Genomic DNA, 25,312 nt, shown 5'->3' with positions numbered 1-25,312 from the left:
AGCAGAGTTAGTAAATTTAGAGACTGTGAGTAGTCGATGGAAGACGAGATCAATCGTGTTTCCACCTACATGTGTGGCAGTAGAGGAACATAGTGAAAGACCAAGAGAAGAGGTTAATAAGAGAAACTGTGAGGCAGCCGGGGAGTGAGGGGAGTCAATAGGGATGTTAAAGTCACCCATGATGAGGGTAGGAATGTCACTGGCTAAAAAGTGGGGAAGCCAAGAAGCAAAGTGGTCCAAAAATTGGTAGGGTGAGCCAGGTGGACGGTAGAGCACAGCTACCCGTAAGGAGAGTGGGCGGAAAAGTCTGATAGCATGGACTTCAAATGAGGAGAATGTGAGTGAGGGTACTGGTGGAATGGCCTGAAAAATGCACTGTGGTGACAGAAGTAAGCCTACCCCACCACCCTGCCTGTTGTCAGGCCTAGAGGTATGTGAGAATTGTAGGCCACCATGAGACAGAGCAGCAAGGGAGGCTGTGTCTGCCTGCTGGATACAGGGCTCAGTAAGGGCGAGCAGGCTGAGGGATTTACTAAGGAATAAGTCATTAATATATTCTAGTTTGTTACATACTGAGCGGGCGTTCCAGAGAGAGCAGCTAAAAGAGACGGGAGAGATGAGGGGAAGAAACACGGTAAATATTGATGAGGTTTGTAGGCCTTCTATGTATGCAGGAAGAAGAGTTAGTGAAGGAAGGAGGGCTGGGGTTAGGAGAGATGTCCCCAGCAGCTAGGAGGAGTAACATGGACAGAGACAGAAGGTGGTTCAGGGATTTATGTGGGCGCTTATGTTTGGTTTCACTGCTAAAAGAAGTAAAGGGGCGATTAAAGAGACTGAAAAGTGTGTGAGAGCTGTACATGGGAGAAGGAAGAAGAGAGGGACTGATATGGATGGAGTGTCCTGGTGGTAGAGGTGGAGGAGAGGTCTACAGGAAGACAATGGCTAAGATAGTAAGAGACAGTGTAGCTATAGGATACCATGTGGTAAAACTTGTTGTTTTAAGTGGCAATTTACCTGGTGTTCTGCCATGGTTAGCCTGTTCCGTGTCTGCCATGTATAAATGCACTTTGGTTAATCTGCACTTGTGCCATGTATAAGTGCACTTTGGTTAATCTGCACTTCGGTTAAGATGCAATTTGGTTAAGATGCATGCTGCAAATGAAATGCCCCTGCATGAAATGCTGTCCCATAAGCTATATCTACTTATATAGGAAAGCAGAGCTTCAGAACTAGCAGTAATTTAAGTTGTAAACTAATTAGTCTACAAACTGTGACACATGGGGAGACTGGCAGTGTGGATCCTAGTAAACACTTGGTCAGAAACAGCCATAGTCAGTGAGGATCAAAGACTTAACTAGTACAGATAAGAACACATGGAAATGCAAGAATATAGTTCAGGGACAAAGCAGAGATGGATAAAATAGAGGATCATATACCATTCAGAATATTTCTTCACTAGGACCATCTACTTCTAGCTCTCTAGTTAGGTGGTTGAGTCAATCTCTGAGAGCCCTGGGCACTGGGACAGAGGGTAATGGGGGTATTACAAGCCAGACTCTGACAGCCCTGGCCACTGGACACAGGCTAATGCCATTTTACAGGCCCCCACTGCAGAAGTAGGATTTATTTTTCATAAAAAAGAGAATAAGCTTCATTGTCCATTGGCTCTTTCTGGAGCGCTGAGTCTTCAGATAGGACTACAACCTTTCTGGATAACATGGCCACTTGAGGACTGAGTCCCAGCTTTTTGTCACAGAATCATCTAGTTTGTAAATAGTTTTGATCTGGACTCTGGGTCAGTTTTCTTATCTGGTTTATCCCAATCTCTCCTCATCCATTCCTCCACCACTGGTGACTTGGGAATGACCTGTACTTGGAAGCCACAAAATAAAACCTCCTTTGCCTTTTAGGCTTCTACTGCACATTGCTGTCTATGTTATATATATAACAAAACAAATCGGGACTGTTTAAGCACTGACGACGTGAACTAGCAGAGGTAGACGTAAGGGAAATTTCCAGTTCAAACGCTAAACACTAGAGATGAGCGAGTAGTACTCGATCGAGTAGGTATTCGATCGAATACTACAGTATTCGAAATACTCGTACTCGATCGAGTACCACTCGCTATTTGAATGTAAAAGTTTGATGCAGAACCAGCATTGATTGGCCAAATGCTATACAGTCGGCCAATCAACGCTGGTTCTTCTCCTACCTTTAGAAGTCTTCTCTGTGCAGCTTCCCCGCGGCGTCTTCCGGCTCTTCATTCACTCTGCTAGGCATCGGGCCTGGGCAGAGCCGACTGCACATATCTGCTTGTAGTGCGGGCATGCGCAGTCGGCTCTGCCCAGGCCCGATGCCTGGCAGAGTGAATGAAGAGCCGGAAGATGCCGTGGGGACACTGCAAGGAGAAGACTGCTTGGAGGATCCAGCCCGACCCTCACTCGTGGACTTGGTAAGTATAATTTGATCAAACGTTGCCTACCCCTGAAACGAGCATTTTCCCCTATAGACTATAATAGGATTCGATTTGAGTAGTCGAATATTGAGGGGCTACTCGAAACGACTAATGAACCTCGAAGATTTTACTGTTTGCTCATCTCTACTAAACACTGCTAACCTTATATATAAACAAGGACTCAGACTCCACGTCAGAACACGCTGCACTATTTCAGAGCGACACGCAACGTCTCACTACAGTATTTCAGGCATAAGTGACCAAGTACAGACAAGTATAAACCTGTCGCTGTTCTCCGATGCGTCATTCACCCGGCGCCCATCGCAGAAGGTTTGTGTCAGCCAATAGGAGAGCGATAGTCCTTCCTATAATCCATGCTCGATTCCGCGGAGAGAGAGTGGTAGAAGAAACCAACAACCTGTAACCATCACCCAGCAACCAGCATGTCTAATAACTATAAAACAGCTCAAACATCAAACTCAACAGGAATTGTGTTACAAATTGTTCCCAGTGAATCAGACTAGATCTTCTTTTAGAATCCTGGAAATCTAATTAGACAAATCTATTAAAACACAGAACTGTCAGAAAACCTGAGGGCAAAGATCACCTAGATAAGGGGTAACCTCAAAACTGGAAACAACCCCCGCAAAGGAGAGGAGAACTTGTAGTGGTGGAAAAATCCCAATAAAAAAAAAAAAAAAAAAAAAAGTATTAAACGGGATGTTTTTTTCTGCTACATACACGTCACACACACAGCTCTGCTATATATACGTCACATACACAGCTCTGCTACATACACGTCACACACAAACAGCTCTGCTACATACACGTCACACACAGACGGCTCCGCTACATACACGTCACACACAGACGGCTCCGCTACATACACGTCACACACAGACGGCTCCGCTACATACACGTCACACACAGACAGCTCCGCTACATACACGTCACACACACACAGCTCTGCTACATACACGTCACACACAGACGGCTCCGCTACATACACGTCACACACACACACACACACACACAGCTCTGCTACATATACGTCACACACACACAGCTCTGCTACATACACGTCACACACACAGCTCTGCTACATACACGTCAGACACACAGCTCTGCTACATACACATCACACACAGACGGCTTCGCTACATACACATCACACACAGACGGCTTCGCTACATACACGCCACACACACACAGCTCCGCTACATACATGTCGTACACAGACGGCTCCGCTACATACATGTCGTACACAGACGGCTCCGCTACATACATGTCGTACACAGACGGCTCCGCTACATACAGGTCACACACAGCTCTGCTACATCCGTATCCAGACACAGAACTTCTCATCTAGCAGAGATCATGTGACTCCTCCCACACACATATATAGCTGTGACTGATCACATGACTCTGACATCATCACAGGTCCTGTAACCACACAGATACCACACGGCTGTTTAGCAGAAGGTTTGTAGAGGTTTCGTTTATTAACCCCTTTAGGGCCAGATACTTTTAGGACTTAAAGGGATTCTCCACTTTCTACTACTGACCTCTCCTTAGAATAGACTATAACTATTATCTCAGTGAGGTGCGAAACCCCGGACCCCGCAGATCAGCTCTACTGGGATCTGCGCATGGGATCAACGCTGCTCACTCACTATACATACTGCAGCATTGTCTCATTGAAGCCTAGTAGTCAGCGCTGCAGTACCAGCACTCACTACAGTATGTATAGTCAGTGAGCAGCGTGGATTTCCCTCAGTCCTGCTGATCGGTGGTTCCCGGTGTCATATCCTGCAGATGTAATTTAAAGACGTTATCGACCACAAGAAAATGGCCGCGGGCATGCGCCGTCTCTTCTGCCCAAAGCCCGATGGAAGAGCCGACTGTGCATGCCTAGGAGTTTGAAACCCAGGACGGAAGAAGGCGCAGAGAGAGGCTTTCCACACGAAGATAGAGACGTTGCTGGAGATTTCTCTCGCCCAGTGCTGTGAGAGAACTCATTTGCATACAGAAGGAAACCGGAATTTCTGCCAAACAGCAGCGCAGAGAAGACATCTAAAGGTAGGAGAAGAATAGCCTTTCTTACGGCTATTCCTACATGTTAGGGCTTGTTCACACGTTAACGTGGCGCTAACGTGACCACAAACCTGCACCGTCAAAATCGCCGCGCAAACGTCCCGTACACGCGGCACATTGCGTGCCACGTTTACTCCGTGTGAACAAGCCCTTAGGGAGAAAAAATGGGATTCCAAAAATTGGATCACTATAACGATCTAATAAAAGGAGAGGTCATCAATAGTAGAAAGCGGAGAGCCCCTTTATAGGTAGGAAACTCTCCAGACCAGCTCAGTATGTTATTGTAAATTCTCGTTTTCTCAGGACTTGGCTGCTTTAAGGGCTGGTCCTTCCATGGCTGAGATGATAATATTTGTGTCTTTTGCCATTTCAGGTGTCGGCGGTTGTTCTGGGCTGTTTCCATCCCTCCTATAGAGGTAAATAGTAGTCGGGGCCTTCGGCCTACGGTATAAATCACATGATGGCGATATTTTCCAGGTCGCTACGGTTACACTGATACCACATTTATACCGGGTTTAGGTTTCATAACTTTTACGCTAGAAAGAACTTACTGAATCATCTCTTCTTGTCTCGCCATATTCCGAGAGCCCGGTACCGGCACTGATCCTGGCTGTTAACACTTTAGATATCTCGGCAAAATGCGACCCCTGTGATACAGATGCCATGGGCGCCACCATTTTTAATGAACAACGTCCCTTGTAATATGATTGGAGGACAGCAATGGTCGCCATGACAGGCGGGAACCTACTGAAAGCTCCCAGGCCTGTCATTACCATAGTTCTATTACACGCTGCCTATGTCAGGGGGTTTTACTATACAGACGACTACTATTTTATGAAAAGTCTGAAAGGAAAAGTTAATGAGTTTTTTCCAATTCTAACTCAAAACTAACTGAAGATAGATATGGGTAGATGCACCTAATAATGTTCTGTGAACAAAACTTAAAGTAGGGTACATTAAAATATAACTTTTATTAAATACTGTTAAAAGCTAATACAATATTCTTGGATAGCCAAGTGATATGATAGGGTAAAGAATAATAATGTGATTGCCAAAATGGGTAGTGTGGTGTGATACCTAGAAAAATACTGAAAAATATATAGTCAATCCCCCCAGGCTCAAGACTAATATGTGCTATAGCCCTAGCATAGCATGATCACTCCTATAAAGGGATATAAGCAATTTGTATGAGCACCGTATACACACACAGCCCAATAACAGGGTAACCAGAGAAACTTTGTCACACCTGTGGAGTCAGCCAGGTTGGGTGGCGGACATCTTATATTTCAAAGCTCAACTGGATCAGAAGAATTGTGACATGTAAGCGGTTTACTCCGTTTTGTTTTCTAACTGTTTGCTTGTTGTAGGTCACTGATATTCACTTTAATGTTCATTTCTCTATGCTCTATGGATCCATTGCCATTTAATGTGTGTTTTGTCATGTGTTGTAAAGTCTTATTCATGGTTGGGTTGGATACCTTCTAACCCGAATCAGTAGGTGGTGGCAGTGTGTATCTGGGGGCCATGGACTGTGTTGAGTGAGTGGATTGAAATGACCCTTTGCAGACACATCCACAGTCTGTACATGACAGCGATACTATGTATTATATATTGTCTCATCTTCTCTCCATTCAGGTTCCTACAATATAGAATCCTCTCAGTATCTTCTATAGAAGAGAATATTCCTGATTGATCCATCAAGGATGGAAAGAGACAGAAACAAGATGGCGGAAAGTCTATTAAATCTCACCCTAGAGATCATCTACCAGCTTACTGGAGAGGTGAGAGATTCTGATGATGTCATCATGACATCATTCTTATCTATAGTAATAACAGATGATATGACTGGAGAGGTGATGGACTCTGGACATGTATGTAGTGAGATTTATTAATGTGTCTCCCCATAACCAGGATTACACAGTAGTGAAGAAGACCTCTAGTGGGCGCTGTCAGGCTCCTGTGTATGATGGATATGGAGGAACCCTGAGCCCAGTCCTGGGGCCTCCGCCTCACCCCCTGATACAGGAGGAGATCAATGGACAGAAGATCCTAGAACTCACCCACAAGATGCTGGAGCTGCTGACTGGAGAGGTGACAGTGCTGGGAATGCTGGGACATTATACAGTAACTGGAGGGGTCGGGGTGATGACTGTATCATTGTGTTGTCAGGTTCCTATAAGGTGTCAGGATGTCGCTGTCTATTTCTCCATGGAGGAGTGGGAGTATTTAGAAGGACACAAGGATCTGTACAAGGAGGTGATGATGGAGGACCAGCAGCCCCTCACATCAGCAGGTAATAGACATGACTATATACACATGGACTTCCAGTATTTGTATGTACAGAATGAATTCAGTCCGTCTGTGTTTCCTACAGGTAGATCCAGTAAGAGGACAACACCGGAGAGATGTCCCAGTCCTCTTCTTCCACAGGATAATGATCAGGTAGATGGAGATATTCCCTATGATGTGTAGACGGGCTGTGAAGTCCTTGTGGTCAGTCTTGGTTTATCCAGCAGTATTAGATGTTAGATCTTCTCATAGGAACAAAGGGAAGGGAATGCATTTTCTCTGAACAGATAATAGTGGCCTCTATTATTGCCTTGAGGACTTCAGTATGTTGGGCTGATTCTCTTTGTACATCTGATGTTCAGCCACCACCATTACAGCCTCAGTATTTGCCATCTGAGGCATATGGTCCAGTGTCCAATATAGCTCCAGGCCTTGCAGATTGCTCCAGTTTCATTATAATTTTGCTCTGCTTGGTTGGAGCCATGATGCAGAGAACTAGATAGAGAGAGTCAGTCCTGTACGGCACCTCTGAGGTATACTGGACTAAAGGTTAACAAGACTGTTTATCAGTGACGTAACTAAAGTCTTGTAAAGTCATGTAAACTTTTGTCCCGGGCCCCCTACATCCTAGAGCGAATTCTTGATAGTGTCGGTTACAGGCACTGAAGTGATATCTCAGATACTTGAAAGGGATACAGCGTTAGTAGCCACAACTGCAGCTATCAAGAATATGGCAAGTGAGCAGCGCAACGTCCGGCATGTAAACAATACTGGGACAGTATTATATGCTCCACAATGGACCCCACACAGTATTATATGCACATATTTCCCCCACAGTGCCCCCCTTGTCCCCCGAGCCGGTGCTATTATTATACTCTGGGCTCTCCTCAGACCTTAGAGTATTATAATATATATAATATATTAATATAAATATTTATTAATATACTGTAATTATACTCTGAATATAATAAGTAGAGGCCCAGGAGAAGTGATTAAAAATAACAAGAACCTCACCTTACCTCGCTCCGTCCTGTGGTCTGAAGCATCCTCTTCTGTCTTCCAACTGAGGTCTTGCGGTCACATGGGGCGTCCCATATAACCACTTGTGTGACCTGAGTTACCGGCAGGAAGAGCCCCGGAGTGGATGCTCAGCCCAGGACTATATATAGAACAGTCAGGTAACAAGGCTTTCCCCTACCACTATTATGGTGGTACGGGGCCCCGGCCATTTCCAGCTGGCCATGGGCCCTGTACCCCTCGAGTCGCGGTCGCACCCCCTGTGACCATGATCATTATGCCCCTGTTGTTTATTCTGTAGGCCACTCAATGACAAGGGGGGTAATCTGGGAGCCTCAGTATATCCCTGGAAAGTCTAATCTGAGCCACAGTCTAGTACACGGTAGGATCGAGAGGTGACATAGTAGGTAGTGAAGTTCTGCTCCTTCAGGTGGCAATCTGAGTATAGCAGAGTCATATACGGATAGTATACCTTATGGTGGCCATACTAGGGGTTTACAAGGCACCACAAGTCCAGGGACCATCTTGAGTCTCCTTAGTTTTTTTTTTCTAGAAATATTATGAGTGAGCCCCTTTAGTCCTGACCTTGTGGACTCAATGAAGAGCAAGCTTTTCTCCACTAGAGGCCTAGGAGTTCCAGTGGTTCTTCAGACCAAGACTGCTCTTAGTAGCTGCTCTCTGGGATCACGTGGGCTTCGAGGTCGGGTCCCACAGTCATATGGCTTAAAAAAGAGCCTCCCATACTGCAGAGCATCAGACTGAGGCAGGATGGCACCGAAATAGGCTTCATGTACTGCGAGGTAGGCCAGAGGCCTACTCTGCCCCCTCCCCATCATGCTGATTATTGATGATTTTTGCTCATACATGCTCCATGACTTCTCCTGTCCTGATTTATACATTATTTATTTCACAGATTTTCCATCAGGATAAAGATCTGTACGATACTAATGTGATAGCCATAAGGATAAAGGAAGAGCCCTATGTGAGTGGTGATGAGGAGTGTGAGAAGGACATTCCTACAGGTACCGGCCCAGGTGAGGAGTCACCACTATATAAAGCACAGAAGGGTCACTGGTTCCCCTCAGTCACCGACTGCTACAACTTTTTGTACAATGTTTGAAGCTTTGTGTCCTGTCAGATATTTTAGCATCAGATTCCCTCATTTATCATAGTTGGACTATGGACATGATATATAAATATGTGAACCTTCTGGTCTGGTCTGAATACCATGTGTTTGCCCTCACGTAACGTCTGCCCCCAACTCCTCTTGTGACAAGGCCAGGTGTCTGATCACACCTCGCATTTAACCATTTTGCAACAATCTGACTTCTCTCTGGATACTTTATGTTTGAGTGTCTTGGACATGGCTTTGAGTCTATTACTTTCTGCAGCCTCGGAGAAGTCATCCGGACTTCCCGATGCATTAACAGCCACTTGTTTTCGCACAAATTGTCTTGCGGTTTTCTTTCTGGTCAGGAATGACTTAATCACGAGTTTATCGATATTTACCATCATTTTCACATTCTGGTTAATTTTGAACAATTTTCGTATTTTTTCAAAATTTCGCATGTCTCCTAGCCATCTTTGCATCCTCTTCACTTTTCTTAAATCCTTTGCGCCGCTCAGACACACGTCTCTGTAAAGTTCTACTTGCCGCCTACAGAAGAGATATACTGTATAGATGTAAATATGTGCTGGGAAAAGTTTTCCCAAAAAACTTACCTACATTAATAAATTCCACGTTTTTAATCGAGTACCACGAGTTCTATCGACTATTGTGTCTTTGTGTGGAGAGCGCACATCCTGGTTTTTTTTGGCAAAGCCTTTCCCAGCACACATTTGGATATCTATGTCTCCAGTTTACTGATAGACACAAACCAGTGGATGCTATTGTACCATAACACGGCTATTCCTCCCATCTACCTGCCGCCTATTATCGGCTTTTACGTACGGGTCGACTGGTTACCATCCCACTACTATATAAAAGTCCCATTTCAAGGAGCGCAGCCTCTTGGTTTTTTCCTGCTATACTGATTATATATAGACGTAATCATTAGTCTGCTGATTATGACTCTGAGCCCCATTGGATGGTCCTCTCTGTGGCGGATGACCTGATCTTGGAGGGCCTTGCTCCTTCGGTTGAATGGAACGTATGATCCAGTGGAAAAGAAGAGTAGGTTGGATTTAGTCATGGATGTTGACTGGATCCCAAAAAAGTGCAGGGGACTCTATTGGGAGGCTGATTTTGAGGCGGATTCAGTGTCAAAAAACTCTGTGTGCACTGACCCAAAAGATTCAAAGATGGAAATGGCTACTCCGTTTGTTCATACTCTATAATGTATAGAGTGCCCCAGGTGTACGTTGTATCAGTTTCCTTAATCTTGTCTCGAAGATAGTGATTGAGTCTTCTCATTGAAAGAGTATGGTGTGAGATGTCAAGGAGGAGGAGAATCTCTGCTCCATGGAAGTCTATTGAGCCTGCTGATTGAGCCTTGCCCATGATCTGATCTCTAAACAGATTGTAGGATCCATCAGACAATATCTCATAGTCAAGTCACCTCTTATAGTATGGGCTGAAGTGTGTAGTGGACCTTGTCCAGCTCTATGGGTTCCATGGATTGCCTGCCAAGCAGAGTACTGATGATGTCTTCTGTCAGGGGAAACCATAAAAGCAGCAGGATCCCAGTCGGCACTGGGAGTCAGTGGAGCACCGAGGACAGATGAGTATGTTCTTTTTTTCTTTTGTCCCTCAATGTTAAGAAAACTTCATATTCAATAAGTTATAGACACCCCAAAATTATGCCATAAAATAGAAAATACATAAAATACAACACAACATCACCCATCCACTTCTTTTTTCCAATTCCGGGAAACTCATGATATCCCACCTGGCAATACAAGTGGATGCTTTAGGGATTGGATATGAAGAGGCAAATTCCAAATGTCTAATTTCTTGGAGGAAAGGTAGTGGGCCTCAGGCTCTCACCTTACGCAACACCCAACCTATCCTCTCAAGGACAATACTTTCTTTCCGATGCTCACCTCCGTTAAATTCCTTTGCACGGCCCAGGTCCAGTCAGGGGATCTTTGTCCCAGCTCTACAGTTGATTTCTGACTCCATCGAAAAATTGACTACTGGTTTCCTCCAGGTTTCCTGGTTTGCAGAGGAGAAATCAAAGCTCTTAGCAGACAAAACTTCCATTGGATCCACATACTACTTCTACCCTGTGCTGGAGATGCGCAGAAGAGGAGGGCTGCTGTATACACATCATGTGGTAGTGTTGCTTGCTTTCCTCCTTTTGGTTAAATGTACGGGACATTGCAGCACAATTTACCGTATGGTCTCCTTCTGATGACGATGATGATGGCAAACCAACTGTTGACACTGGTGAATAAAATGCTGTGCATGGAATATATGACTACTGTTAGCAGTAGGAACGCCTTTAAACTTTCAAAGTACCAGGATGACTATTATCACTTTCAGGATGGCCAAGCCTGGCCTCTAACATCTTATTTGACAGCAAGGTATTCGCCCTCTGGGGGTCGTTCCTTCTAACTCCCCTCCTCACCTTCCCTCTTTCTTTTTAGTTCATTTTTTTATTATATGTTCTATCTCATATTACATGTCAGGTTCTCACTAGCTGCTACTATATATTCAAAAGCGTAATAAGTATATTTAATAGAATGTGAAAAGCCATGGCCTCACTGTTATATTTCACAATTTGCATGAAAATTGTTGTACAGAAATGCTATATAAAATGTTAGTATAATTTGAGATTATAGTATATTAAAATAATAAAATCAGTTTTTTTTCTTCTTGTCAGATGACTGTACCAAGAGCTCAGAGGGACATCTGACATCTACAGATTATAAAGCAGAGGATCATGGTATCACACAAGATCTATATGAAGAACATGCCCTTACCCCAGATATACCCTCAGCCCTTCAGGAGAAACCTCTAGCATCTGATCCTATTAGACTTGTCCTATCTTCTGATTCATCACAGACTTTTGAACAAAATCAAAGTCACAAAGCTAGTGTTGCACATAAGAGAACTCACACAGGAGAGAAGCCATATTCATGTTTAGAATGTGGGAAATGTTTTACTCAGAAATCAAGTCTTGGTAAACATAAGAGAACTCACACAGGGGAGAGGCCATTTCCATGTTTAGAATGTGGTAAATGTTTTGCCCAGAAACCAACTCTAGTTGCACATCAAAAAATTCACACAGGAGAGAAGCCATTTTCATGCTCAGAATGTGGGAAATGTTTTACCTATAAATCCGACCTTGTTAAACATCAAAGAATTCACACAGGGGAGAAGCCATATGCCTGTACCACATGTGGAAAGTGTTTTAACCAAACATCTGCTCTAATTCTACATCGAAGAACTCACACAGGAGGAAAGTCACATTCATGCTCTGAATGTGGGAAAGGTTTTACCTATAAATCCGAGCTTGTTAAACATCAGATAAATCACACAAGGGACAAGTCACCATCATGTTTGGAAAGTAGACATTACAGCTTTCAGTTAAATCTTGTTGAACAACAAAGAACTCAGACAGGGATAAAGCTGTTTTCATGTTTAGAGTGTAACAAATGTTTTAGTGAAAAATCGAAACTTGTAAGACATCAGAGAATTCACACAGGAGAGAAGCCTTTTTCATGTTCAGAATGTGGAACATGTTTTGCGTGGAAATCTAATCTTGCTGACCATGAAAAAACTCACACAGGAGAGAAGCCATTTTCATGTTCAGACTGTGGGACATGTTTTATCCAGAGATCAGATCTTGTGGCACACAAAAGAATTCACACAGGAGAGAAGCCTTTTTCATGTTCAGATTGTGGGAAATGTTTTACTCGAAAATCAAATCTTGCTGAGCATATAAGAACTCACGCTGGAGAGAAGCCCTTTCCATGTTCAGAATGTGGGAGGTGTTTTAGTCGGAAATCAAATCTTGTTGATCATCAGAGAATTCACACAGGAGAGAAGCCATATTCTTGTACAGTATGTGGAAAGTGTTTTATCCAAAAGTCAGCCCTAATGTCACATCAAAAATGTCACACAGGAGAGAAGCCATATTCATGCCCAAAATGTGGGAAATGTTTTACCTTTAAGTCAGATCTTGTTAGACATCAGAGAGTCCACACTGGAGAGAAGCCATATTTGTGTCCCTGTGGAAAATATTTTAATGCATTGTCATCGCTAGTTGCCCATCAGAAGACTCATACAGAACAAGAAATTTTTATATCCTCAATGTGAAAAATCGAATTTTCAATATCAATTTACTCAGAGAGGGCAGTAGACATTTTTCTTTCCTTTTTTAAAACTTATGTTATTGACAACCTAGTTGAAGAATAAATGCCGCTTTTTTTGTGATCGCTTTTGATGTGTTTTTTTGAGTCAAAGTCTGGAGAGGTTTTATTTAGAGATGAGCGAACAGTGTTCTATCGAACTCATGTTCGATCGGATATTAGGCTGTTCGGCATGTTCAAATCGAATCGAACACCGCGTGGTAAAGTGCGCCATTACTCGATTCCCCTCCCACCTTCCCTGGCGCCTTTTTTGCTCCAATAACAGCGCAGGGTAGGTGGGACAGGAACTACGACACCGGTGACGTTGAGAAAAGTAGGCAAAACCCATTGGCTGCCGAAAACATGTGACCTCTAATTTAAAAGAACAGCGCCGCCCAGGTTCGCGTCATTCTGAGCTTGCAATTCACCGAGGACGGAGGTTTCCGTCCAGCTAGCTAGGGCTTAGATTCTGGGTAGGCAGGGACAGGCTAGGATAGGAAGGAGAAGACAACCAACAGCTCTTATAAGAGCTAAATTCCAGGGAGAAGCTTGTCAGTGTAACGTGGCACTGACGGGCTCAATCGCCGCAACCCAGCTTTCCCAGGATCCTGAATGGAACACACTGACAGTGTATTCCCGTATACCCCATATATACACCCCAAATCCCCGTTCCAACGGTGTGCCCCCCCACCTTCACCTCAGAAATACCCTGCAAGTCCCCTAGCAATAGAATTGGGGCTATATACACCCACTATTTTTGCTACTGGTATATAGTGCCATTGTCTGACTGGGAATTCAAAGAATATATGGGGGTTATGTGCACCCACAATTTTTAATACTGGTATACAGTGCCATTGTCTGACTGGGAATTCAAAGAATATATTGGGGTTATGTGCACCCACAATTTTTACTACTGGTATACAGTGCCATTGTCTCACTGGGAATTCAAAGAATATATTGGGGTTATGTGCACCCACAATTTTTACTACTGGTATATAGTGCCATTGTCTGACTGGGAATTCAAAGAATATATGGGGGTTATGTGCACCCACAATTTTTAATACTGGTATACAGTGCCATTGTCTGACTGGGAATTCAAAGAATATATTGGGGTTATGTGCACCCACAATTTTTACTACTGGTATACAGTGCCATTGTCTGACTGGGAATTCAAAGAATATATTGGGGTTACGTGCACCCACAATTTTTGCTACTGCTATACAGTTCCATTGTCTCACTGGGAATTCAAAGAATATATTGGGGTTACATGCACCCACAATTTTTAATACTGGTATACAGTGCCATTGTCTGACTGGGAATTCAAAGAATATATGGGGGTTATGTGCACCCACAATTTTTAATACTGGTATACAGTGCCATTGTCTCACTGGGAATTCAAAGAATATATTGGGGTTACGTGCACCCACAATTTTTGCTACTGCTATACAGTTCCATTGTCTCACTGGGAATTCAAAGAATATATTGGGGTTACATGCACCCACAATTTTTAATACTGGTATACAGTGCCATTGTCTGACTGGGAATTCAAAGAATATATGGGGGTTATGTGCACCCACAATTTTTAATACTGGTATACAGTGCCATTGTCTCACTGGGAATTCAAAGAATATATGGGGGTTATGTGCACCCACAATTTTTGCTACTGCTATACAGTTCCATTGTCTCACTGGGAATTCAAAGAATATATGGGGGTTATGTGCACCCACAATTTTTAATACTGGTATATAGTGCCATTGTCTCACTGGGAATTCAAAGAATATATGGGGGTTACGTGCACCCACAATTTTTACTACTGGTATACAGTGCCATTGTCTCACTGGGAATTCAAAGAATATATGGGGGTTATGTGCACCCACAATTTTTACTACTGGTATACAGTGCCATTGTCTGACTGGGAATTCAAAGAATATATGGGGGTTATGTGCACCCACAATTTTTAATACTGGTATACAGTGCCATTGTCTGACTGGGAATTCAAAGAATATATTGGGGTTATGTGCACCCACAATTTTTACTACTGGTATACAGTGCCATTGTCTCACTGGGAATTCAAAGAATATATTGGGGTTATGTGCACCCACAATTTTTACTACTGGTATATAGTGCCATTGTCTGACTGGGAATTCAAAGAATATATGGGGGTTATGTGCACCCACAATTTTTAATACTGGTATACAGTGCCATTGTCTGACTGGGAATTCAAAGAATATATTGGGGTTATGTGCACCCACAATTTTTACTACTGGTATACAGTGCCATTGTCTGACTGGGAATTCAAAGAATATATTGGGGTTACGTGCACCCACAATTTTTGCTACTGCTATACAGTTCCATTGTCTCACTGGGAATTCAAAGAATATATTGGGGTTATGTGCACCCACAATTTTTAATACTGGTATACAGTGCCATTGTCTGACTGGGAATTCAAAGAATATATGGGGGTTATGTGCACCCACAATTTTTAATACTGGTATACAGTGCCATTGTCTCACTGGGAATTCAAAGAATATATGGGGGTTATGTGCACCCACAATTTTTACTACTGGTATACAGTGCCATTGTCTGACTGGGAATTCAAAGAATATATGGGGGTTATGTGCACCCACAATTTTTAATACTGGTATACAGTGCCATTGTCTGACTGGGAATTCAAAGAATATATGGGGGTTACGTGCACCCACAATTTTTGCTACTGCTATACAGTTCCATTGCCTCACTGGGAATTCAAAGAATATATTGGGGTTATGTGCACCCACAATTTTTAATACTGGTATACAGTGCCATTGTCTGACTGGGAATACAAAGAATATATGGGGGTTACGTGCACCCACAATTTTTACTACTGGTATATAGTGCCATTGTCTGACTGGGAATTCAAAGAATATATGGGGGTTACATGCACCCACAATTTTTGCTACTGCTATACAGTTCCATTGTCTCACTGGGAATTCAAAGAATATATGGGGGTTATGTGCACCCACAATTTTTAATACTGGTATACAGTGCCATTGTCTGACTGGGAATTCAAAGAATATATGGGGGTTATGTGCACCCACAATTTTTAATACTGGTATACAGTGCCATTGTCTCACTGGGAATTCAAAGAATATATGGGGGTTACGTGCACCCACAATTTTTAATACTGGTATATAGTGCCATTGTCTCACTGGGAATTCAAAGAATATATGGGGGTTACGTGCACCCACAATTTTTACTACTGGTATACAGTGCCATTGTCTCACTGGGAATTCAAAGAATATATGGGGGTTATGTGCACCCACAATTTTTACTACTGGTATACAGTGCCATTGTCTGACTGGGAATTCAAAGAATATATGGGGGTTATGTGCACCCACAATTTTTAATACTGGTATACAGTGCCATTGTCTGACTGGGAATTCAAAGAATATATGGGGGTTACGTGCACCCACAATTTTTGCTACTGCTATACAGTTCCATTGCCTCACTGGGAATTCAAAGAATATATTGGGGTTATGTGCACCCACAATTTTTAATACTGGTATACAGTGCCATTGTCTGACTGGGAATACAAAGAATATATGGGGGTTACGTGCACCCACAATTTTTACTACTGGTATACAGTTCCATTGTCTCACTGGGAATTCAAAGAATATATGGGGGTTATGTGCACCCACAATTTTTGCTACTGCTATACAGTTCCATTGTCTCACTGGGAATTCAAAGAATATATGGGGGTTATGTGCACCCACAATTTTTAATACTGGTATATAGTGCCATTGTCTCACTGGGAATTCAAAGAATATATGGGGGTTACGTGCACCCACAATTTTTACTACTGGTATACAGTGCCATTGTCTCACTGGGAATTCAAAGAATATATGGGGGTTATGTGCACCCACAATTTTTACTACTGGTATACAGTGCCATTGTCTGACTGGGAATTCAAAGAATATATGGGGGTTATGTGCACCCACAATTTTTAATACTGGTATACAGTGCCATTGTCTGACTGGGAATTCAAAGAATATATGGGGGTTACGTGCACCCACAATTTTTGCTACTGCTATACAGTGCCATTGCCTCACTGGGAATTCAAAGAATATATTGGGGTTATGTGCACCCACAATTTTTAATACTGGTATACAGTGCCATTGTCTGACTGGGAATACAAAGAATATATGGGGGTTACGTGCACCCACAATTTTTACTACTGGTATATAGTGCCATTGTCTGACTGGGAATTCAAAGAATATATGGGGGTTACATGCACCCACAATTTTTGCTACTGCTATACAGTTCCATTGTCTCACTGGGAATTCAAAGAATATATGGGGGTTATGTGCACCCACAATTTTTAATACTGGTATACAGTGCCATTGTCTGACTGGGAATTCAAAGAATATATGGGGGTTACGTGCACCCACAATTTTTGCTACTGCTATACAGTTCCATTGTCTCACTGGGAATTCAAAGAATATATGGGGGTTATGTGCACCCACAATTTTTAATATTGGTATACAGTGCCATTGTCTGACTGGGAATTCAAAGAATATATGGGGGTTATGTGCACCCACAATTTTTACTACTGGTATTTAGTGCCATTGTCTGACTGGGAATTCAAAGAATATATGGGGGTTATGTGCACCCACAATTTTTAATACTGGTATACAGTGCCATTGTCTGACTGGGAATTCAAAGAATATATTGGGGTTATGTGCACCCACAATTTTTACTACTGGTATACAGTGCCATTGTCTGACTGGGAATTCAAAGAATATATGGGGGTTATGTGCACCCACAATTTTTAATACTGGTATACAGTGCCATTGTCTCACTGGGAATTCCACAAATAATTTGGGGATTCATTCACCCTACATCTCAGGCTCTTGCCATATTCACCCAGGTTGTCAGTGCTGCACCAGCTCGTTCCCAGACAGCTCGTCCCGAAAAACACGTTACCTATATAGAGGATTTGGACAATGAAGACAACATGTTCTAAATCTAATGTCTGCACCTTCTCCAGAATTAAAATAAAGGCAGCGTTTAACTTTCAAATAGCACTGCACAAAGGAAGAGCTTATCAGCTTGTCTCATGACATGCTACTGAAAAGTTTCATTTGTGTATCTTAATGTAAATATAGTTGTATAAGCTTTTTGGGTTTTAGGCACTGCCAAGTTATTTATTACCACCCGCTCCCTTATAATGATGATGACGCCAAAGTCACTGTGGGTGTTCAGAGCTCACAGCTTTGGGTGACATTTGTCTTGCTCTCTGTCTGTACCAGCTGTCTTTTTGGATACCGTAAAGTTATGTTGACTTTATTAACAGCTATAGAAGCTTTAGCCAGGTTGTGACGGTGTGTAACCCTAACAACACTAAGTGGGATACACATTAATAGTCAGTCTATGTACGCTAAACGTATCACTGAAGTAATTTTTTTCCCTCTCCCCTAATATAAGAAAGGAACAGACATTAGACCTAGACCGGGGTTCGAGGCTTGAAAAAATCCAGTATTATTTGTTCTTCATGATGTGAAATATGTGTTGAAAAGCAACCCAAGATGAAGTCAGCCATGTGTGCCAGTGTGTTACTTGGCATGCCTTTGCTGGCCCCAACTGTAAGGGTCACTCTCCATTTCCTCCATTTTCCACTCCCCTTCACACCATTTGTGGTGAAGCAATGGGATGCACTGAAGTGCACCCTCTAGCCTCGTGTGGGACAGGGACATCAGATGCCACTCCAACCCCCTCGTCTTCCTCCGCCAGCCAACGGTGCGAAGATGAGAGGAGTGTGCTCTGAATGTTTTCTGCCTAGCAGAGGCTAGTTCTCACTTACGAAAATGGCCCCACTTTGACCTGTATATCAGGCACAATGGTGTAGGTTTCAAAGAAACATGGCACCAACAAGTTGGAAAACGTGGGCCATGCGTGGACCGTGTTTGAGTCTGGCAAGCTCCAGATCTGCTACCAGGTTCCAGCCATTATCACAGGCGCAAAAATGCCAGGCCCCAGGTGTAGCAGGGAAAAAAAAATACCATCTCAGCCAGGATGGCATCCCTGACCTCGGAGGCACTGTGCTGTCTGTCCCCCAAGCTGATGAGCTTCAGCACCGCCTGCTGACGTCTCCCCATGCCAGTGTTACAGTGTTTTCCGCTAGTAGCTGGGGTGGAGGTTGCAGCTTCGTAGGGTTTCAGTCTACTCCTGCCATGAATTTTGGCCTGGGAGAGGAGATAGGCCACCCCAGTTTGCACCCGGGGAACAGACTCCACCACATTCACCCTGCCTGTCATTAAAGATAAGCACTGCAGCATCCCTGACCACAGGCGCTTGTCCATGTGTCGGTGGTCAAGTGGACCTTGCAGCAAAGCGCGGAACTAAGGGCCCACCTGATGTTGAGTGACACGTGCTGGTGCAAGGCGGGGACGCCACACCGGGAGAAGTTGAGACGGCTAGGGACGGCATAGTGAGGTGCCACAGTTGTTCTGGGAAGATTGGGAATTTTGGGTGGAAGGAGGACAAGACTGTTGGGTAAGAGGAGGTAGAGGCTGCCTGGCTGGTGGACAATGTGCTTTAAGCGTTATCCGACAGCCATTGCAAGATCTGTTCCTGGTTCTCGGGCCTACTAATCTTTGTACCATTCAGCCTAGTTAATGTGGAACTTTTGTGCAAAGCGCAGAACTTAGGGCCCGCCTGATGTTAAGGGACACACGCTGGTACAAGGCTCAACTCACCCTAAGTGCCAAAAACACTGCTGGTGCAAGGCTCTACTCATGCCAAGGGCCTCAATCTCTGCTGGTAGCTCAGCTTAAGGTCATGTAACTTTGTTTGGAAGGGCTCATGTTAAGGGCTAGAAAAGTGAATTTTGGAAGGTCTTACCACATCACACACACACACACACACACACACACACACACACACACACACACACACACACACACACTCAAAATGACAGTTAAGAGTGAGGGCTTTTGGAATTCCCATTGCCTATTCCATTTGTGGTTGTCATGGGGAACGTGATTTAAAGGGGTGGTTGTTACTGTTTGTTGAGCTTAAATTGGGGTTTGTGTCCATCCATTTGGGGAGTAAAGAAGGTTTCCAGGTATTTTCCCACTTTCATTGAGGTTTTTTTGAATGTGGAAAGTGTGTAGTTGTTAGGCAGTGATGTTGGGGTAATAGAGGGTCTTTGGTGTGTTAGATGCCCCCAGACATGCGCCCCCTGCTGTCCCAGTGTCATTCCAGAGGTGTTGGCATCATTTCCTGGGGTGTCATAGTGGACTTGGTGACCCTCCAGACACGGATTTGGGTTTCCCCCTTAACGAGTATCTGTTCCCCATAGACTATAATGGGGTTCGAAACCCATTCGAACACACGAACATTGAGCGGCTGTTCGAATCGAATTTCGAACCTCGAACATTTTAGTGTTCGCTCATCTCTAGTTTTATTAACCCAGTCTTCGGGTCCGTTCACACGATGTCATTGATTCTGACATGTAAACTCGTGTCAGAGTCAGCGCTGCAAAACAGAATCCCATTGGCTTCAATGGGTTCTATTTAGCGCGCGTAACACATTGAATTCAATGGGAAGCTTTTTAACCCATTGATTTAAATGTGTTACGAGCGCTAAACGGAACCCATTGAAGTCAATGGGATTCTGTTTTGCAGCGCTGACTCTGACACGAGTTTACGTGTCAGAATCAACGGCGTGTTACATCGCGTGAATGTGTGAACGGACGCTTATGGTGGTTTTACACACAGTGGACATATTTACTAATGCCAACACTTAGATGGTATGAACTGTGATGGGGGGGGGGGAGAACATGCTGTAAATTTATCAGTGGTATAAGCTGATTAATAGAATTTGTGCATCTTTAATGTATGTAGCCAAAAATATGGTGCAATGCTGGAAAGCTGCAACAGCAATAGTTCCCTTCCTATAATTCTATAAACATATGAGAAGGTGAAAGATACTCAATAGAACACATGACATAGCGAAAGTTACACAGTAGGGCATAGAACACCTAGAAGAGGAAAGTTACACACCAATCCTTAGAAGAGATCCCCTTACCACCATATACTGAACCCCGGTAACGGCTCTAGTACAATAAAGGTAATAGGGTCCTGTGCTGTGAAACATTCTCTGGCCAGAGTGTGGACGTAAAACATCCAAGGAGAAGCTTCAATTCTACAAACAGATACAGCAGTAAAAGTGGAAGGAAAGCCAAACTGGATAGATGCCCGTCATTGCAAGAGGTCCAGGAACCTTAAAGGGATCCTATCATTCAGACGACATTTTTTCTAAGTACCACGTCGGAATAGCCTTAAGAAAGGCTGCCACCACCTGTTAGGTGCCTCAGGTAAGTAACAGGTGCTGTTAATTACACAAATTAGAGAAGCATCACATGATTTTTCAAACAGTGCCAATACTTTTGTCCACCCCCTTTTTTTGCTGTGGAATGATATCCAATTTGGCTTTTTGACAATTCTTTTTGTGGTTTTCCATTGAAGACAAATGAAATGACAAATGAAATGAAGATAATACCAAAGAATTTGTGATTGCAATCATTTTCTGGAAGAACATGAGTATTATCTGACAGAATTGCAGGGGGTGCCAATACTTTTGGCCAACACTGTATATTCGGACACAAAACGGCATAACAGCAATGGCTATTTGGCGCCATAACCAGGGTGTTATATTTGTAGAGTAGAGAAAACCTTGATACATAGACTTCCTTATACCTATTGGGGGCGCTGTCATCAAGTTCTGCAGCGTATTACCAGTATAAAACCTTAATATAAAGGGAGAAAAATAATTCTATTATATGCCCCCAATTTTTCCTAACTTTACATATCAAGCAGACTTTATAGGAAATGTAGTGGGGTCACAGCGCAAGACACATATCTTATATAACACCCTGGTTATGGCGCCAAATAGCCCTTGCTGTTACGCCATCTTGTGTCCGGATATACAAATAGCTTAATAAAATTTAAGTTTTACTTATATATTTTTCAACCTATCAAACATGAATTATGCTCAATAAGGGCCCGTTCACACGGCACAGAGGGGGTGGCTTATGGCGCGGAATCCACGTCATAATCCGCCCCCTCAAAATAGTGGTCTATGGAGAAAAAACGAAGCGAGCTGCCCTTTCTTCAGGCAGAATCCGCGGCAGATTCAGCCGCAGTGTCCGCCTCGTGACAGCACGCTCCGGACTAGGCCCTTTCATTTGGGCCTACGCTGGACCGGAGTGCCGTGACTGTTGGAAGTCGTTGCAGGCGTATTTTGGCCATATTCTGACGCGGGAAGGCCAAAATCTGCCCGTACGCCCCCTGTCTGAACTAAGCCTAAAGGGGTTTTCTGGGCAAAAAATGTTTGGTTTTTTTTAAATGACTGTTATTTCTACTAATGTGTTTAAAAAATGCACGTATATACCTATATCCGTGCTTTGAGGGATTTCTGGGTGTCTCTGGGGGCTGCTGTATCTCCGTTTTTGTTTACATGCTTCAGCTTCCTCACTAACCCTCTCACCTTTCTCCCCTCCTCCTTCCTCTCTGTCTCTCTAACTATCCCACCCATTCCTACCTGGTCAGCCCTACCCCCAACCCATAGTATATACATACCCCTCCAAACTTCTTCCAGGCAGACAGCCTCTCCTCCAATGATATTGGTAGACCAAATATGTTTTTGGATATGAACTGATCTTCAAATTTGCCCAGATATAAATTTGCAAAGTTGGGCACACATTTTGTACCCATAGCTCTGCCTTTCTGTTGTTGGTACAGGGCACCTTCTTTGGGGGGACATGGTAAGCAGATGTCGTATGTATAAGATTGTGAATGAGTTGGTGGGTATTGAATCTGATTTGCCGGTATAATGACATCATTGCGCCCCATGTGACTGCTGAGGCCCAAGCACAGACGTCAGCAGTGAGGCCTGAGGAGCAGGAGCTTAGTCACCGGACGGAAGAGCTCCATAGTGGATGCTGAGCCCAGGACAGGTGAGTATCCGTATATATTTAATGACAACGGCTCCCCTCAATCTTGCCACGAGGGACCCCAATATATCATGTTTGACCGCAGCATCTCAGAGGACAGTGTCGGCCATTACATACAGCTAACACCTGCAAAGCAGGGTGTGCACATCGTTTATGTGAAGTCTTTTCCAGCAGCGCCAAACTGTTAGGGCAGATATCGGGAAGGGATGAATGCGAATCAATTAATTTGGATCGAATTGAATAATATTAAAAAAAATTAGGCAAAGCTGCCGGGAAAAGCTGATTTATTAAAATGTTCTTTAGCTCAGATGTTCCTTTCTACGCCCCATAGTCAAGGTCACTGGTAAGATAAGGTCCGATTGTCCATCTACTCTAAGAACTGGATGTCCTGTATGGTGACAAGAGTTAGATCTCATTAAAAATATATTATGGGACTTGTAAGGTTCTCTGACTAAGTGCTTATTAGGCTTCTAAGATGGCGGATAGCGGATGTTCACGTGTTGGCCGCGTATGAGCACCGACTTATTCTTCACCAATTGTATTACAAGTTTTATATGATGTATTGTGTGATGTGTAAGGCGGCATAAAGCCATTATATTCCTATATAATCCTGCGCACGGCCACAATAAACAGAGAGAAGTATCATACACAACATTATATGTCCTTGTGGTTATTACTCCCGAGCTCGGTATAAATAAACTAATTTGACATCTCCTGATAATACAGATTGGGACAGCTTGGGTTCCGATGACACACACAGACGGCTCTGCTACATACACATCACACATGTTAGGGACATCAAAGAGTCCTCATTAATAAAATATGTTGCAGGGTTCCAAATTAAATAATTAATTAACAGGCCTAGATGGGCTACCACCCATTGGGCCTGGAGAAGCCACACACACACACACACGCAGCTGATAGTGTATCAAGTGAGTTCTGATTTATTGTTACAGAGAGGCAGTATTTATACAGACAGGTTGGATTTATAACATACCAGGATTGGATGTGGAGTGCTGACATATTACACTCCAACAGGAAGCTACCCCCCTACAGTCACTGTATACAGTATGTGTATCTCAAGGCTCAGAAGATAATTATACATCAAAGGCTTTGGTGTCACTTCTTGGATCTAACTTTCAGTGTTCTATAGACATCCTGTGTTACACACTCTATATTGACAAGAAAAAGGTGCAGCCCTGAAGCTGATCAGATTCATGAGGATTCATTAGCATTCCATTTCCTTATTACCTAGAGAAGAAAAGGGTTTTCCTTCTTTGATCCCCATAGCATCTCCATGTTAATTAGTCTAACCACTTCCTTTTGAGACAAGACTACTTATCTTTGATAGAGAAAGATGGATGACAAATACGAGATGAAGGATATGATTCTAACACACACAATAGATCTGCTACATACACGTCACACAAAACAGGTCTGCTACATACACGTCACATACAACAGGTCTGCTATATACACGTCACACACAGACGGCTCCGCTACATACACGTCACACACAGACGGCTCCGCTACATACACGTCACACACAGACGGCTCCGCTACATACACGTCACACACAGACGGCTCCGCTACATACACGTCACACACAGACGGCTCCGCTACATACACGTCACACACAGACGGCTCCGCTACATACACGTCACACACAGACAGCTCTGCTACATACACGTCACACACAGACAGCTCTGCTACATACACGTCACACACAGACAGCTCTGCTATATACACGTCACACACAGACCGCTCCACTACATACACGTCACACACAGACAGCTCCGCTACATACACATCACACACACAGCTCCGCTACATACACGTCACACACAGACAGCTCCGCTACATACACATCACACACACAGCTCTGCTACATCCGTATTCAGACACAGAACTTCTCATCTAGCAGAGATCATGTGACTCCTCCCACACACATATATATAGCTGTGACTGATCACATGACTCTGACATCATCACAGGTCCTGTAACCACATAGATACCACACGGCTGCTTAGCAGAAGGTTTGTAGTTATTTCTTTTATTAACCCTTTTAAACCCAGATACTTTTAGTACTTAAAGGGATTCTCCACTTTCTACTATTGATGACCTGTCCTTAGAATAGACTATAACTATTATCTCAGTGAGGTGCGACA

At 43.5% G+C, this 25,312-nt stretch overlaps 1 protein-coding gene and 1 pseudogene across 1 annotated transcript in view; one reads left to right on the top strand and one right to left on the bottom strand.

Annotated features, from left to right (window-relative positions):
* LOC142192831 (uncharacterized) overlaps positions 1 to 25,312 on the bottom strand; it is a 319,569-nt pseudogene that overhangs the window by 182,001 nt on the left and 112,256 nt on the right.
* The window catches only part of LOC142196888 (uncharacterized), a 42,550-nt gene continuing 21,143 nt past the window's right edge, over positions 3,906 to 25,312 (top strand). Inside the window, exons 1-2 of the mRNA XM_075266875.1 lie at positions 3,906 to 3,937; positions 4,923 to 4,965. The gene's annotated coding sequence lies outside the window, so the exon portion shown is untranslated. The remainder of the gene's footprint in view (positions 3,938 to 4,922; positions 4,966 to 25,312) is intronic.

The sequence above is a fragment of the Leptodactylus fuscus genome, chromosome 1 (genome assembly GCF_031893055.1).
Source record: "Leptodactylus fuscus isolate aLepFus1 chromosome 1, aLepFus1.hap2, whole genome shotgun sequence".
In the NCBI taxonomy this organism is placed as follows: domain Eukaryota; kingdom Metazoa; phylum Chordata; class Amphibia; order Anura; family Leptodactylidae; genus Leptodactylus; species Leptodactylus fuscus.
The sequence above is the reverse complement of the archived record's forward strand: the minus strand, read 5'-3'. Positions and strand labels throughout refer to the sequence as shown.